Raw genomic sequence first — 17,143 nt, forward strand, 5'->3', positions numbered from 1 at the left:
TGGTTAAACACCAAAAAAAAGAAAAGGGGGGCCCCCGATGGGTCCCCCCCCCCCCAAAATTTAAATTTTTCCCTTTTTTGTGGGTCCCCCAATATCTTTTTTTTTCCCCTGGTCCCCCCCCTTGGGACTATGCTGGGTTTTTTTTTTTTTTTAGACATTTGGGGCCCAGCCTTTTAAATTTTAAAAAAGAGTTTGGGGCCCCCCGTAAATTTTCCCTGAAACCCCCCCGGGTTTTCCCCCCCCCAAAAATTTTTTGGGTTTAAACCCCGGACCCCCCCGGGGAGGGGTTTCCCAGCCCGGGCTCCCCCAGTCACTAAACTTCTCCCATGTATAAGCCCCATTTTTTTGGGGGGGACCTTTTCCCCCCCCCTCTGGGGGAAATTTCCCCCTTTCCCCGGGGTTCCCCCTCTTAAGCACTCGGGGTTTTTTTTTTTTTTCCCTCCCCCCCGTTTTCCCCTTTCTTTAAAACATTGTCTTTTTTTTTTTTAAGGGGCCCGTTTTTTTCTAGCCCTTTTCTTTTTTTTTTTCCCCTTGTCGGCCCCCCCAAGCTCCCCCCCCGCTCCTGATTCCCTTTTTTTAAACCCCCAAAAAAAATTTGGCTAGCCCTTTTGGGGTTTTTTGGGTTTCCCCCCTTCCCCCTTTTTATTTCTCCCCCATTTTTTCTTTTCCCCCGTTTCCTTTTTTGGGTAGTTTTTTTTTTTTCTTCCCCCCGGGCCCAATCCTTTTTTTCCCCCTTTTTTCCCGCATCCCCCCCCCTTTTTGTTTTTTTGAACCCCCTTTTTTCAGGGGGCTTTTCCCAAAAAAGTCCCCGTTTTTGGGCCCCGCCCCTTTCCTTTGCCCCCCCCCTATTTTTTCCCCGCAAATTTTTTTTTTTCCCGAATTTTCCCCCCGGGGGCTTTCCCCGGTTTTTCAAAAGCTAGTATCACGGCAGGGGCGCGAAAATTTCCCTCCCCCCCTGGGGGTTCCCCCCCCCTGGGTGGGTAATTTGGGGCCCCCCCCAAAAACCCTTTCCCTTACCTCCCCCTAAAAAAGGCTTTCCCCGGAAAACCCCCTTTCCCCTTGGGCCCTTTGCCTCACCCGATTTTTTCCTTTTGGGCCAAAATTTGGGTTTGGCCCTTTCCCTTTCTTTCAGCCCCCCCCCGGCCCCGCCCCCTTTAGAAGCCCCCGCCCGGGACACTCCGGGGACGCTCCCTAAAAATTTCCCCCCGCCTTTGAAAAAACCCAAGGTTTTTGGTCCCCAGCCAAAAAGGGAAAAACCCCTGTAAAACCCAATGAAACCCCGGGGCAAATAAAAGGTTTTCCCTTTGGAAACCCCCGGGGGCCCCGTTTTTTTTTTTTCCCCTGCCCGGTTCCCCTTTCCCCTTTTCCCCCTTTTTTGGGAAAAAGTCCCGTAAAAAAAATTTTTTTTGGGAAAACATCCCAGGTTTGGGGTTTTTTTTGGGGAAACCGAAAGAAATCTAAGAAAAGGTTTCCCCAAAGAGCCCTGGGGCCCTTTTTCCCCGGAAGGGGGGTTTTTTTTTTTTTTCCCAAATTTTATAGGTTTACTCGTGGGGAAGGGCCAGTACTATTTGGTTCCCCCTTCCCCCCCGCTCGGGTTCGTGGGGGCCCCCCCCGGGAAAAGGGGGGGGTGCCTGAAACAGTGGGGGACCCGGGAAAAAAGGGTCCCCCGGGGGCTTTTCAAAACTCCAAAACTCCCCGTCCCCCCTTCCCCCCGGGGCCCCAGGCTGGTCCCCCCTCGTGGGCCCCCCCCCTTTTCCCCCCCCCCTTCCTGAAAACCCCCCCCCCTTTCCCCCCGGGGGTTTTTTTAAAGGGGGGACGTAAAGGGGGGGGGGCTTTCCTTTTTGTTTTTTCCCAAATCTATTAGGTTTTTGGGGAAGAGGCATTTTTGAAAAGGAAACCCCCGGGTTTTGGGTTTTCTCCCTTTTTTTTTATTTTTTTTTCCAAAAATTTAGGTTTTCCCAAACAACCCGGAAACCCCCCGTGGATTAAAAAAGTTTTTTTTGTGGGGAAAAGAAAGGTTTTTTTTAACCCCGTTTAGGTGGGTTTTTTTTACCCGATTTTTTTTTTGGGCCCGAAACCAAAGATAAAAAAGGGGGCCCCGGCCCCGGATTTGGCCCCCCGGTTCTGGCGCCCCTTTTTTTTTTTCCCCTTTTACCCCTGTTTTTTAAAAGGAGGGGTTTTAAAAATAAAACCCCCCGGGGGTTCCCCTCCAACCCCGGGGGTTTGGGCCCTTTTTTAAAAAACAAAAAAGGGTTTTTAATTTTACTTTTTTTTTTTTGACCCGACAAAAAAGGGCCCAAATTTTTGAAAACCCTGGCTTTTCACAAACCCCAAAAAAAGAAACAGTATGAAAAGGAAAGGGGGTAAATTTTCCCCCCCCCTGACCCTTTTTTTTTAAAAAAAAAAAGTGGTAAAAGGAAAAAAAGAGGGAGAGAGAATCCCCCCCCCTGAAAAAAACCCCCCCAAAAATCCCCATTAGGAAATGGTGGCGGCCAAGGGGGGTTTTGGGCCCCTTTTGGTATGCCCCTTTTTTGGAAAAATGGGTTTTTTTTTCCTGTGCCCCTTTGGCCCCCGGAAAAATTTTTTTTTTTGGGGGCGGGCACCCCCCAAGGGGGTTTTTTGGGCCCGTTCCCCTTTTACCCCCTTTTTTCCTTTTTTTCGGGAAATCCTTTTAAGTGGCCCGGCCCAAACCGGCTTTTTAAGTCCCCGAAACCCCTGCCCAAACCCCCCCAAGAAAAATTTTAGGCCCCCCGTTTTTTCATTTTTTAGGGATTTTTAAGGGGGGCTTTCCAAACCCCCGGTTCCCCCGGGTTTTTGTTACTTTTTGGCGCAAATTTTTGGGGGCCTTCAAAGTCCCAACCCCGAGTGGGGTTTTGCCTGGCCAGGGGGCTCATCAATTTGGCCCCCCCCCAATCGTTCGCCCGTTTACTGAAAAACTCCCCAAAAAAAAGATTTTGGGAAAAAAAAGACAATTTTTAGAAAAAAACGAAAAGCAAAATGATTTCACCAAAAAAAAAACAAGAAAACCCAGACAATTTCGGAAAATCCCCACAAAAACGGGGAAAGGCGGGAGGGCAAAAAAACACGGAAGACAATTGTCCCCGGCCCACAACCCCGGGGGTAAATTCCTGGGGGGGGGGGGGGCCCCTCCCCCCAACAACCCTTTTAATTACCAAAAAGTGTCCAAATGGTTCCCCAAATGCCCGGGGGGAAAAACAGGGGAACCCAAAGGAAACCCCCCTTTTTTTTTCCACAAGAGCCCCCCCCCCGCCCTCCAGCCCCTTTTTTCCCCCTGGCCCCTTTGGGCCACCCGGGGGAAGGGAAAGTTTCCCCGCAAACCCGTTTTTTCCTTCCCCCGCTCCCCCCTAGCAGGCCCCCCCGGTTTTTTTTTTTTCACTGGGTTTTTCCCCGAAAACCCGACCTTTGGGACCCGGACCGTTTTTGGATTTTTTTTCCTTCTTCCCCGGGGGGTTTTTTCCCCCTCCCCGCCAAGGGGTTTCCCCAAAAACCCCCCAAAGTTATGCCCCCCAGGGCCCCCAATCCCCGAACGGGAAAAAAAAAGCTACCATGAGAACCCAAAGCCCAAAAACCAAAAAAGGGGAAAATTTTATTGCTACTCGAGCTAGGGCCCCCGCTGTGTCCCCCAAACCCGTGGCCCCCACAGGCCCGAAGAGCCCCCCACCCCCCTTTTTTTTTCCCATATTTTAAAAGAAAACCCTCCAATTTTTTTAAACATAAACAAGGGGGCCCTTTTAAACGAAGGGGGGATTGGTTACCCTGTTTTTTTGGGGGTTCCCCTTTTATTGGGGCAACTTTCCCGCGCGCGGGACTTTCCCCTAAAAAGTTTTTTTGATTTTCCGGTTTTCTGGGGGGGGCCCCGAAAAGTTCCCCCCTTTACTGGGTTGGGGTTTTTGGTGACCGGTTGGGCGCCCTTAAGTTTTTTTCCAGGGTGAGGGCCCCGGTCCCCCTGGGTTTCCCCCGTCCCCATCATGGGGGGGTTTTTTTTGCCCCTTTTCCCCCACAAGTGGGGCATAACACGTTAAAAACCCTACACACCCCGGAAAAGGGAGGGATAAAACCGCAAATATTTTTTTTCCCGGCCCGGAAATTTTTTAAATTTTCCCTTTTCCCCAAAAAATACCTTTAGCCCTTTTTACTTTTTGAAAAAATCCCAAAAATTTTAAAAATTTTTTTTTTTTAGGTTTTAAAAACACATTTTTATTTTTTTTTTTTTACAGTTTTTTTAATCTCCTGAAAAGTTTTAAAACCCCCAAATTTTAAATGTTTTTTTAAAAAAAATTTTTTGCTTTAAAAACTTCCCTCATTTTTTTTCCTTTTTTTTTAAAAGGAAATTTCATAAGGGTTTTTTTTTTTTTTGAAGAGTAAATTTATAACCCAAAATTTTGTTTTTTGGAAAAAATTGCAAAAAATATTAATTTTTAACCCTTCCAAATTTAAATCCAAATTTTTTTAAGGCTTGGGGGTCTTTCTCTCCCGGTTTATCACCTCCAGTAAACTTTTTGCAAGGGGAAGGGAGGGAAGGTTTTTCCCGAAGAGATCCTTTTTTTTGGAAATTTTTAATTTTTCAAAAGGGGGGAATTTTTAAAAACCTTTTTTAAAAATTCCCCCCTTATTTATTTTCCAAAGCAGGGAAATGCTGGGGAGACCTCCCCCAGCATGGTAATTTAAATTTTTTTCCGGGGGCCCAAAGGAAAAAAGTCCCCCCCCCCCCTTTTGGGGACCAAAAAAAAATGTTTTTTTAATTTTTTTTTCAAGCGGGTAACAATTAAAATTTTTTGGGAATTTTTAAAAAGAGGGTATATTTTTTTTTTAGGTCCTCTGGCCTTGGGGAAAACAGTTTTTATTTTTTTTTTTTTTCCTGGAAAGTGGGAGAAAATCCCCTTTAAAAACCCAATTTTTTTTTTTAAGCAAAACAAAAGAGCCCATCAAAAAAAGGGGGTTTTTGTGCCCCTTCCCCCTTAAACCCCGGGGGGCAAGAACTACAGAAAATTGGAAAAAAAAAGGAAATTTTATTTTTTCTGTCAAACTTAAAAAATGTAAACCCCCAAAAAGGGGGTTTATCCAGGTTTCCCTTTTTTCCAAAAATTTTTTTTTTCCCCCCTAAGAAAAAAACCCAAAAAAAAAATTAAAAATTTAAAATACTGGCAGAAAAAATTCCCCTTTTGGGTTTTTTTGTTTTTTGGGATGTTTAAAAATTTTTTTTACATTTTTTCACTCCCCGTTTTTGATAATAAGGAATAAATAGAAAGAAAAAAAAATTAGTGATTTAATTTTTTTTTTCTTTGGGCCCATTAAAAAAAACAGAATTTTTAAAAAAAAACCAAAAATCCCAACCTTTTAAAAACCATGCAAAAAAAAAACCCCCCCCCCTCCCTTTCCCCCCCCCCCCCCACCCTTCTTTTTCCCCCCCCGCTTTCCCCCCCCTTTTTTCAATGCTTTCCCCCCTTCCCCGAAAATAAAATTTGGGGGAAAAAAGGAAAAAGTTTTTCCCCAAAACCCCATTTTTAAATTTTAATTTTTTCCCGGTTTTTTTTAAAAATTTTTTTTTTTAAACCCGTTTTTTTTTTTTTAGAAAGTGATTGGTTTTTTGACCCCAAAAAAAAGGTTAATTTTTTTTAATTTAAAAATAAAAAATTTTTTTTTTTATCAAAAACCCTTTTTTTTGGGGCCCCTTTAAAAAGTACTTTTTCACTCTTTTTTTTTTATAGTCTGGGCCCAAATGAAAAATTTTGGCCCAAGGGGGCCTTTTTTATAAAAAAACTATAACCCCTCATATTTTTTTTTGCACAATTTTTTTTTTTTTTTATTTTTTAAAAGAAAAAATTTTTTTTACATTCTAAAAAAAACATGGGGGAATCTGTTTTTTTTATTTGCCAAAAAATATTGAAAATTTGGCCCGGGTGCAAACCCATTTTTTTTCTCCCCCAAAATTTTTTCATTTCCCAAAAATTGGGGGTCCCCCAAAAAATTTTTTTTAAAATAAAAACTTTTTTTAAAAAATGAGTTTTTTTAAAATTTTTTTTTTCAGCAAAACAAAAAATTTACCCGAAAAGGTTTTAAAATTTCCCATTTTTAACACATTGAAAAAGATTTTCAAATTTTTAGGTTTTTTTTACACATCCCATTTCCAAAAAGAAAGAGCCCCCCTTTTGGGAAATTTTTTATTTTTTTTTTTCCCTTTTTTTTTTTTAAATTAAGAATTTGAAAAGTCCCCGAAAATTTTTTTGGGTTTTCAGTCCTTTAAAAAAAAAAAAATGTATTAAAAATGTTTCCCAAAATTTTTTTACAAATTTCAAATTTTTTTTGTTACATAGAAAATTTTTTTTAAAAGGATAAAGAAGGTTTTCCTTTAAAAAATTTTTTCCCGCAAAAAATTTTTTTTTGAACCAAAAGGTTTTTTTTGTGCCTTTTTTTCAAAAGACCTTTTTTTTCCCAAAAAAAAAATTTAAAATTTAAACTTGAAAAATTGGCAAATTTTAAAATCTTTTTTTTTTTTAAAAATTTTTCATCTAAAAAAATTTAAAAAACAAAATTTTGCCCTTTTAACCCTTAGTGGCCCCCTTTGGGTGTTTTTAATTTTTATCTGTGGGGGGGTCCCCATTTTTAAAATTTTTTTGAATTTTTTTCTTTACCTAAAAACATCCTTGTTTCCCGGTTTGGTTTAATTTTTTAAAGTTGCTTTAAAATTTTCAAAAGGAAAAAAAAAAAAAACCTAATAGTGCCCCCGTAGTCCCTTTTTTTAAAAACCTACAACTGGGGTTTTTTAAAATTTAAATTTTTTTTTTTTTCCCTTTAAAAATTTCCAATTTTTAAAAATTTAGGAAAAACTGGGGTTTTTTTTTTCATTAGCATTTTTTAAATAAACCCCCAATTGGGGGGCCATTATTTGACCTGGTTTTTTTATAATTTAATTTTCAGTCTTCCCCCGGGCGAAATTTTCCCTTTGGTATTGAAAATTTTAAAATTTTCAAAGTTTTTTTTTTCAAAACCCTTTTTTTTCAAAAAAAAGGAAAAAATTTTTTAACCCCAATTTTTTGAAAAAAAAATTTAAAAGGGGTATTGTGGGGGAAAATTTCTGCTGGGTGCTGCTGAGTCCCCCTTTATCCCCTTGGTTTTAAATCCCCGTGTGACCCCAAAAAAATCAGGGCCCCCCAGGGCCCCCCCCTGTCCCCCCGGGGGTTTCTCCAAAGGGAAGAAACCAAATGGATTGGGGGGGCCCCTTGCCCCCTTTTCCCTTGGGGAAAAATAACAGTAAAAAAAGTAAGGGGTTTAAAAAACATAAAATTTTAAAAATTAAAAAAAAATTTAAAAAACAATTTTTCTATAGATATTTTTGAAGGTTTTTTTAAAAAATTTTAGACCAGGGGGGAGAAAAAAATTTCCCCCTTCCCAAAAATTTTTTAAAATGAAAAATTTTTTCTGGGGATTTTTATCCCAAATTTTTCCTTTTAAAAGGTCCCAATTTTTCCTTTAAGTAAAAAAAAACCTTCCCCATTTTTTTCCCTTTTTTTTTTTGCCAAATGCAAAAATGAGGAAAAAAAAATGATTTAAAATTTTCTAGCCAAAAAATTTTTTTTTTTTTTTTTTTTTTTTGCCACGTCTTTTTACCAAATGGGGGTTTCCCCAAAAACTATCACTGGGCAATTTTAAATAAAAAAAGAGTGCCTTTTTTAAACTTTTTAGGAAAAAAAAAAGAGAAGGTTCCCCCAAAAATTTTCAAATAAATAGGGAAAAAAATTTTAAAAAATTTTTAAACCAAAAGCAAAAAAAAGAAAAGGATGAAAATTTTGGTTAAATTTTTTCCCCGTCCCCCCTTTTTTTTTTCTGTTTTAAAATTTAGTCCTAGAGAAAAAAAAAAAACATACCCAAATTTTTTTTTTGGGGAAAAAAAAAAGCTCCCCCCTATAAAAAAGTTTTTTTAAAAAACAAATTGTAAAGTGGGTGGTTTTGGGGGGATTTTAAAAATACAAAGTAATTTTTGTGCATATTTCTTGGTTTTTTTCTTTAAAATGTTTCATCAAACTTTTTTTTTTTTCCCCGTTTTTTTTGTTTTTTTGAATTTAATTGGGCATTTTTTTTAAAAGGTTTTCCCAAAGGCCCCCCAATTTTTCTTGGGGATGCTTTTTTCTTTATTTTCAAAGCAGAAAAAATCCCAAAACTAAGATTGATAATTCTGTGGTGGCTGAAGACATTTATTTTATTGACTCCTCTCTAATAGGTTAGTAAGAAAGAATATGTTATTTGGTCTGCTTGAAACAAACTCCTTCTATGTATTTTATGAATAGCTTCCAAATGATCAACAAAACATGACATCCCAATTATTTTATGTTTTGTTTACCATAATGAAATGTCATAGGTAGACATAAAAAGCAATCTTCAATGTATAAAATATGCCAACAATAATTGTCTATGGCAGTGGATATTTATGTAGATGCTATTTTAAAAATCCACTGCAACTCTTCATTTTCTGTAACTTAAATTTTTCTTTCTCTACTTGCATTCCTAGGGAATGCAAGGCTTCCATCATCAAGCACCTAGTTTGAATTACAGAAACTATGAAGATAAGTATAGATTTTTTCCTCCCAAAATATGCATGGGCATGTACCTGGATAAATGGTGCATGTAATTTCAAAGGCTTTATGAAACCTCTGAAAATCATATGTGGATCCTGGTCCTCCAACAAGAAATGGAGGCTATTTTCAAAACTACTATCAGATCTAGCTCAGAAACAGATCTGTTCTTTTCTATCCTTTATAATGATTATTGTTAAGTAGAGAAAATTCCACTAGTTAATGATGAGTAATATGCATATGCGTTTTATCAGTCGTAGTGATCAGCTAATTTATCTATTGCTTACCAGAAATGTGATCTTTTGAATGGCATTTGTATAACTTCCTTTAAAATTGTATTTCAGTTACTATGTATTGTCTCCATTGGGAAATGTAGATATCCTCCCACAGACATATCATTGGATTTTACATTTGTAAACCAGTGATCAGTAGAATTGGAATGACTTAGACACCTTTAGAAGCAAACAAAAGAGGAACCACCTTTACTATTGACATTTGCTTTTGTGCTGACTTGGAAACAGTCAAACGAGTGATGTTCTCTGAGTGAGTGAGTGAGTGAAAGTTGCTCAATCATGTCCACTCTTTGTGACCCTATGGTCTACACAGTCCATGGAATTTTCCAGGCCAATCAGGCATAAATGCAATTGCTTTATGATGTAATAAGTCACATATTCTCCATTATATCACCTTAATTTTTTCCCCTCACATTTGTATTAGCTAGCTTCATCTACCCTATAACAGCTCCTTTTATAATATGTCCTATTCTGTTTTAAAAAGAAGCAAATATAAGATGGACAAATATGTACAACATTACCAAAAAAAGCAAGAAAAACAGGTTTTGGATTTTAAAAGATGCATGAGTTCAGAGTATGTTGACATGATTGGCAGATATCAAAATGTTCCTTCATATATATGATTGAAAAGTAATAAAGGAAATAATTCAGCTGTCTGTGAGTTTGCCTTACGTCTGTAATCAAAGTGTCGCTGTTCAAAGCTCAACATGACAGCTTCCTAAGTTTCATTGCTTATTTAATTTTTTAAAGTTGCCAAACCCCCAAGGGCTAAATTCCAATGATTTGCTCATTGTTAGACAAGTTGAAATTGAAGAACAATGAACATAAAAATATCATAAAAAATAAGGAAATGAACAATAGTAAAAATGCATGGGTGCATTTTACATAATGTTATTTGAATTAAGCATAACTATGACAAAATTTCCAGTTAACTTTTGGGTAATATTGAATTCATAAACCTTGAAACATTATTCAAACTGGCATTTAATTATGTGCATTTACTGAGCACTTGGCTTTATGTTAGGCAGTGATTCTGTATAAATCACATTAAAGCATAGGTAGATATTTTTATTTCTAATATTCATATTCATATATTATTAATGAATGTATTTAAAATATAAACTTTTATTACTTTATTTTAGCACAACCCATGCATTAATTTGAGAGAAAATATAATTCTTTTCAGTTTTTTAATGTTCACAGGGTTTTTTTATATGCATCATTAAACATACACTCCTTTAGCTTTTCTTTTTTTGATCAGACATCCCACAGTATTATTCTTTGACTTACACTTTTTAAAATTTGTATAGGTAAATACAGTTTTTCTTTAATTCCTTTAATATTTCACTTTGTTTCACTTTACTTTTTTTTTCCTTCTTGACGTTTTAATTCATTTTTCAGTGTTGTATTTTTAATGTATATTTAAAGATTGTTTCACATAGCCCCCTAAATTAATACTTAGTTTGTACATCAGTGAACTTGAAATTTGTTATCATAAGTAGGTAAAAATATTTCATAAATTCCTTAAACTCATTGATTTCCTGAAAGGCATGATTTTTTTTCCATATGTGTTTTTTAATGTACAACTTAGTACTGCTGTGAAACAGGAAAAATGAATAAACTATAAGCATCACCGACTCAGTGGACATGAGTTTGAGTAAACTCCGGGAGTTGGTGAGGGACAGGGAGGTCTGGTGTGGTTCAGTCCATGGGGTCGCAAAGAGTTGGACACAACTGAGCAACTGAACTTAATATACGTAGATATGAATGACTGACTTGTCCAATGTAATGTGAAATCAAAAGGCAAGTAATAGAAGAGTCCATAGAATACCACTAAATATTTGTTATCTGATTATTTAATAATACTCCTCTATGCCTATATGAACAGACTCAAAATTACAATGACATAAACTACATGTATAGAAATTTTTCTCTCACTATTAGTGTGGAGAGAGAAGTTGCACCGTAAAGTCATACTTCTAGGGTGTTATGCAACCATAACCTATCATCTGTTGTCTCTTCATCCAGAAAAAGCAAAAGAGGATGGAGAACAAACAATTTTCTCTTTAGCAGTGCTGTAAGTCACACACACAAATTCAGGCACACTTCATTGGCTAGAAGCTAGTTTCACCGGTCACTATTATAGTAGCTGGTAGTGAGAGTCACAATCATCATCTCTCTTGATCTAGATCTGTTTGTCCTACGTAAGGGGTAATCTGTGTACCTGTGGTGGTAAGGGGTTATTTCTTCAAGAAAGAAATAGAATAGAAATTTCTGTCACATCATTTAGAAAACACTAAAATTCAAAACTGATTAATATATTACTTAAGGTTTTATATGTATATGAAAAAAAATTGAGTAACATTATATAACAAAAAAATTAGAGCTATTACAGTTTTTATTTACTTATGATTTATAGCTGATATTTATCTACATAATTCTGAATACAAAAAATATAAATAGTATACTTAAAATACAAACTTCCTAAATTTTTTGCATCTACCCAGTCATGTTTTAGGGGCAATTTATGTTTTCATATGCAAATATGTACATGGATATACAACCTATCTGAAGCTGTTACCTTATTTTACTTGATATATTTTAGATATTTATAAAAGAATATGAAGTGTTTCCATAGTTTTCACAGGTGCTTTATATTTATTGTTTAGGCTTTGTATGTTTTTTTCCTTCTCTAAACATCAGTTATGACTTCTGTTTAATGAGGATAAAAATACTATCCACTTAATAAATCCATACAGATATGCTAGGCTTTTACAGTGAACTCAATGTCTAGTTGTTGGTAAAACATCCCATATATATTAGTTATTGTTTTTAATAGTATTAATATTAATAGTATCATAGGATTAATAGTATTTATAGTATTATTACAATATTGTAGTAATATAGTATATATATATAATATAGTAATATAGTATTATAGCGATATAGTATTATAGTAATATTATAGTATTATTAGTAGTATTAATAATGTTGCAAAGTGTTTAGCATTTTTTAGAAACAGTGAGCTTCCTGAGTGGCACGAGTGATAAAGAACCTGCCTGCCAATGCAGGAGACCTAAGAGACACAGAATCAATCTCTGGGTCAGGAAGATCCCCTGCAGGAGAGGGCATGGCAACCCACTTCAGTGTTCTTGCCTGGAGAATCCCACCCACATAGGAGTCTGGCAGGTTACTACTGTCCATAAGCAAAGAGTCAAACAGGATTGAATCAACCTAGCAGCAACAACAATACAGCATTTTTTAAATGATGGTACATTTTGATGCATATTTCCATCATACACTAATAGATTATGGTATAGTGAAGATAACTTTATATGCACAGAGAAACCAAAGAACTTGTGACCTGCTTTACCATGATACTGGCTTTATTGAGATGATCTGGAAGCAAACCCTCAATAGCTCTGAGGTATGCTTGTATTTTACTGTTGCGATAAGCAATATTTCCTTATTTTTGTGCCTAAATAATATTTGTATATGTGTGTATGTATATATATATATACACACATATATATATACACACACATATATCCATATACATATAAGTATATATATACACACACATATGTACATAAGAAAATTTCCTTATCCCATCATCCATTGCTAGACACTTGGTAGACACTTTGATTATGTCCGTATTTTGACTATTGTGAATAATGCTGTGATTAACATGGGGTTGCAAGTATCTCTTTGTGTTACTGTTTTTGTTCTCTTTGGACAGATACCCAAAATAGAATTTCTGGATCATGCAGTAGTTCTATGTTTAATTTTTTGAGGAAAGTCAATATTGTTTTCCATAGTGGTTATACCAATATACATCGCAAATCAACAGTGTACAACAGTTCTCTTTTTCTCTACATTCTAGTCAGCAATTGTTATTTCCCATCTTTGGTAATAACTATTGTAACAGGTGTGAGGTGATAGTTCCTTGTGGTTTTAAATTTTCATTTCCCTGATATTAGTAATGTTGAGCACCTTTTTATGGATGTTGGCCATCTCCATGTCATCTTTGGAAAACTATTCATTTGTTTCCCTTTCATTTTATTGATATTTCTTTTTATGTGCAGAAAATTAGTGTGATGATGCTCCATTTGTGTATTTGTCCTTTTGTTGCCTTTGCTTTTAATTTCATATCCAAAGAACCATCACCAAGACCAAAGTCAATAAGCTTATGGCTTTTTATAGTTTCAGTTCTTTTTTTCAAGTCTTTGATTCATTTTGAGTTAGATATTGTATATGGTATTTGATACAATCATTCTTTTGCATGTGCCTGTTCAGTTGTTTTTTTCAGAACAATTTATTGAAGAGACTCTCCATTTCTTACTATGTAGTTTTGGCTTTGTTGTCATAAATTAATTGACCATATATGCATGAGTTAATTTCTGGGCTCTTTATCCTCTTCCATTGATCTGTGTGTGTATTTTTGGTCCAATAGCATGCTGTTTTGATTGTTACCACTTTGTAATAATAGTTTTTTTTTTTTTTTGCCTTTCTCTTTTTTTAATTTATTTTTTTTTTCCATTTATTTTTATTAGTTGGAGGCTAATTACTTTACATCATTACAGTAGTTTTTGTCATACATTGAAATGAATTAGCCATGGATTTACATGTATTCCCCATCCCAATCCCCCCTCCCACCTCCCTCTCCACCCCATCCCTCTGGGTCTTCCTAGTGCACCAGGCCCGAGCACTTGTCTCATGTACCCAACCTGGGCTGGTGATCTGTTTCACCCTAGATAATATACATGTTTCAATGCTGTTCTCTTGAAACATCCCACCCTCGGCTTCTCCCAGAGTCCACAAGTCTGTTCTATACATCTGAGTCTCTTTTTCTGTTTTGCATATAGGGTTATCGTTACCATCTTTCTAAAGTCCATATATATGTGTTAGTATACTGTAATGGTCTTTATCTTTCTGGCTTACTTCACTCTGTATAATGGGCTCCAGTTTCATCCATCTCATTAGAATTGATTCAAATGAATTCTTTTTAATGGCTGAGTAATATTCCATGGTGTATATGTACCACAGCTTCCTCATCCATTCGTCTGCTGATGGGCATCTGGGTTGCTTCCATGTCCTGGCTATTATAAACAGTGCTGCGATGAACATTGGGGTGCACGTGTCTCTTTCAGATCTGGTTTCCTCGGTGTGTATGCCCAGAAGTGGGATTGCTGGGTCATATGGCAGTTCTATTTCCAGCTTTTTAAGAAATCTCCACACTGTAATAATAGTTTAAATCATGGTAAGAGATGCCTCTGGCTTGTTTGTTCACTCTTTGGTAAAGTGCCATAGGAATTTCGATAGGGATTACATTGATTTGTAGATTGCTTTGGACAGTGTAGACATTTTAACAATATTAATTTTTCCAATCCATGAGGAAAGAGAAACTTTGCATTTATTATCTCCTCTTCTAATTCTTAATATCTTCTAGATTTTAGTGTACAGATTTTTGTTGTTGTTTTTAGTTGCTAAGTTGTGTCAGACACTTTTGGGACCCCCATAGACTGTAGCCCACCAGGCTCTTCTGTCCATGGGATTTCCCAGGCAAGAATACTGGTGTGGTTGCATTTCCTTCTCCAGGGGATCTTCCTAACTCAGGGACTGAACCCACATTTTCTGCATCTCCTGCATTGGCAGGTGGATTTATTTTTATCAGTGAGCCACTAGGCTCATTTAAATTTATTCCTAGATAATTTATTGTTTTGGATACACCTTTTTTTAAACACCGGATACACATTTTTCTATACATTGGATATGCATTTTTGCACACTAGATACATGCTTTGTTAATGTGCTCTATCACTGATTGATTTGCAGATGTTGAAATTTTTTATAACCTGGGAATATATCCCACTTGATCCTAATATAGGATTCTTTCAAGGTATTACTGAATTCAGTTTGTTAACATTTTGTTGAGAATTTTTGCATCTATTTTTGTCAGGTATATTGACCTGCAGTTTTCTCCTGCTGTCCTGTTCTGATTTTGGTGGCAAGGTAATGCTGGCCTTATAAAATAGATTTGGAAGTGTTACCTTGTCCCCTATTTTCTGAAAGACTATAAAAAGCATTGGTATTATTTGAATGTTTGGTAGGATTCATCAGTAAGGGCCAGGCCGTCATCATTTCAAGACCGGATGGTCTTGAAATTTTGTCTCTGATTACTGATTCAATCTCTAGTAATGACTCAATTACTAGTAGTCCTAATACTGATTCTTACTGTAATTAGTCTGTTCATATTGTCTGTTTCTTCATGACTCAGTCTGGCAGATGGTATGCTTCTAGGAATTCATTCATTTCTTTATTGTTATTATTATTATTTATTTTTTAATTGAAGGGTAATTACTTTACAGAATTTTTTTCTGTCAAACCCCAGCATGAATCAGCCATCGACATTCATTCCTTTTCGGTTGTCCAGTTTGTTGCCAAATAATTGTTCATTGTACTCTTATAATGCTTTGCATTTCTGTGAAATCAGTGGTAATATCTCCTCTTTTGTTTTTTATTTTACTTATTGGAGTTTTCTCTCTTTCTTGGTGAATCTAGCTAAAAATTTGTCAGTTTTATTTCTTCCAAAAAAAAAATTCTTAGTTTCATTTATTTTTCCCTTTCAGGCTCTATTTATTTCTGCTCTATTTACTTCCTTCTTTCTACTAATGTTGGTCTTTGTCCTTTCTTCTTTTTCTAGTTCCTTGAGATGTACAGTTGAGTTGTTTGTTTGAGATCTTGCTTCTTGATGTAGGCATTTATTGCTATAACCTCTGTTCTTAGAACTGCTTTTTCTACATCCTTTATTTTTTGGTGTGTTATATTTACATTTTTTATCTCAGGTATTTTTGAACTTCTCTTTTCATTTGTCTGTACCTCTTAGTTGTTCAAAGCATGCTGTTTAATCTTTATATATTTGTGAATTTTCCAGTTTTTTATTGTAATTTATTTCCAGTTTCATATTATTGTTGTAAGAAAAGATTCTTGACATGATTCCTGTCTTCTTAAATTCATAAAGGCTTGTTTTGTTCCCTACTATATCTATTCTAGAGAATATTCCATGTGCCCTTGAGAAGAAGATGCATTAAATGGAATATTGTATATATCTGTTATATCTATCTTGTCTAATATGTCATTGCAAACCAGTGTTTCCTTATTGATTTTCTGTCTGGATGATCTATCCATTCATAAAATGGAGTATTAAATTCCCTACTATTATTGTATTACTGTCTATTTTCTCTTCAAGTCTGTTAATATTTGATTTATATATTTAAATGTCCTTTCACTGCATGCATATATAAATATCCTCTTTTTGGATTAAAAATTGTTTCTTGTCTTCTTGTAATTGCTGTAAATAATTTTATGGTTTGACAATATGCTCATGTTAGGTAAAAATATGCCTTATCAAAATCATGTTTAAAAGGATTAGCTAATATATCAAAATAATATAGCAGATAGGAACAATTCAGTTTATGAGTTCAACTGAGAGTTGAACTGCCTCTCTTAAGCGTAGCCCTCATATGTGAAGAAAGTCTAGGAACGTTGGTGTCTAATGCTACAGAGTTTTATTTTTTCCTGTGATTGGTGAGCTTTTTATATTTGGAATATAATTGACCGAGATGTTTTGTGGTGGTTGGTTGGGGAACTGTATATTTTTATTTTCTTTCGTTAATGGTAATAAAGAATCATATTTGAAAGTTCAATTACTTGCATTACATAATTGACTTTCATCACTTACTATAACACCTTTTGAGGATATACATCTCTCCATTATTCACTGTTAGGTCCAAGTTTTGAAAATCAAATGATGGTATAGAGGTCTACTTTCCAAGCATAGTCAAAGATAATTTTGATACTTTTTTTCTGATTTATAAGTGTGTGCTCACAGCAACATTTCTCAGGAGCCTGAGGAGTTTAAAAAAGTTGCAGAGACTCTGCTCTGGTCCCTGCTGTCAAGAAGGATGCGTGGTGATGTTGTTTAGGTGGTGTTACTGTTTGCTGTCCTTCTGATCTTGTCAGCATCTTTATGTGTCAGCAGCTCCAAACTGTGAAAGAGCCAAGATATAAAAAGCCACTGACTCTATTCTCTTCACTTCCTTCTTTAGATATCGGATTTCTTTTGGCAAAAGTTTGCCTGGTTCTGTGATGGCTTAATCTACGAGAGCAGATCCTTAGAGTCTATACTTCATCAGCTTCGTCCACTTCATTATCTGATTTTCTTGACTTTTCCAAAATAACTGGGAAATTTAGCATTATG

This window comes from Odocoileus virginianus, chromosome 8, assembly GCF_023699985.2.
Source record: "Odocoileus virginianus isolate 20LAN1187 ecotype Illinois chromosome 8, Ovbor_1.2, whole genome shotgun sequence".
NCBI lineage: Eukaryota > Metazoa > Chordata > Mammalia > Artiodactyla > Cervidae > Odocoileus > Odocoileus virginianus.